Below are 233 nucleotides of genomic sequence, written 5' to 3'. Positions count from 1 at the left end.
AAGCCCTTAACCAACAATGCAGTTCAAGAAATAGAGTTAAGAAAATATTTACTAAATAAACAAATCTATATATTCAAAAAGTAACACAAGAAAATGACATAACAATAACGAGGCTATATACAGGGGGTACCGAGTCAATGTGCGGGGGTACAGGGTAGTTGAAGTGATTATGCATAGATAATAAACAGCGAGTAGCAGCAGTGGTCCTGGATGACAGGAAGCTTGGCCCCAGT

The sequence above is a fragment of the Salmo trutta genome, chromosome 5 (genome assembly GCF_901001165.1).
Source record: "Salmo trutta chromosome 5, fSalTru1.1, whole genome shotgun sequence".
NCBI lineage: Eukaryota > Metazoa > Chordata > Actinopteri > Salmoniformes > Salmonidae > Salmo > Salmo trutta.
This window is presented reverse-complemented; position numbering follows the sequence as displayed.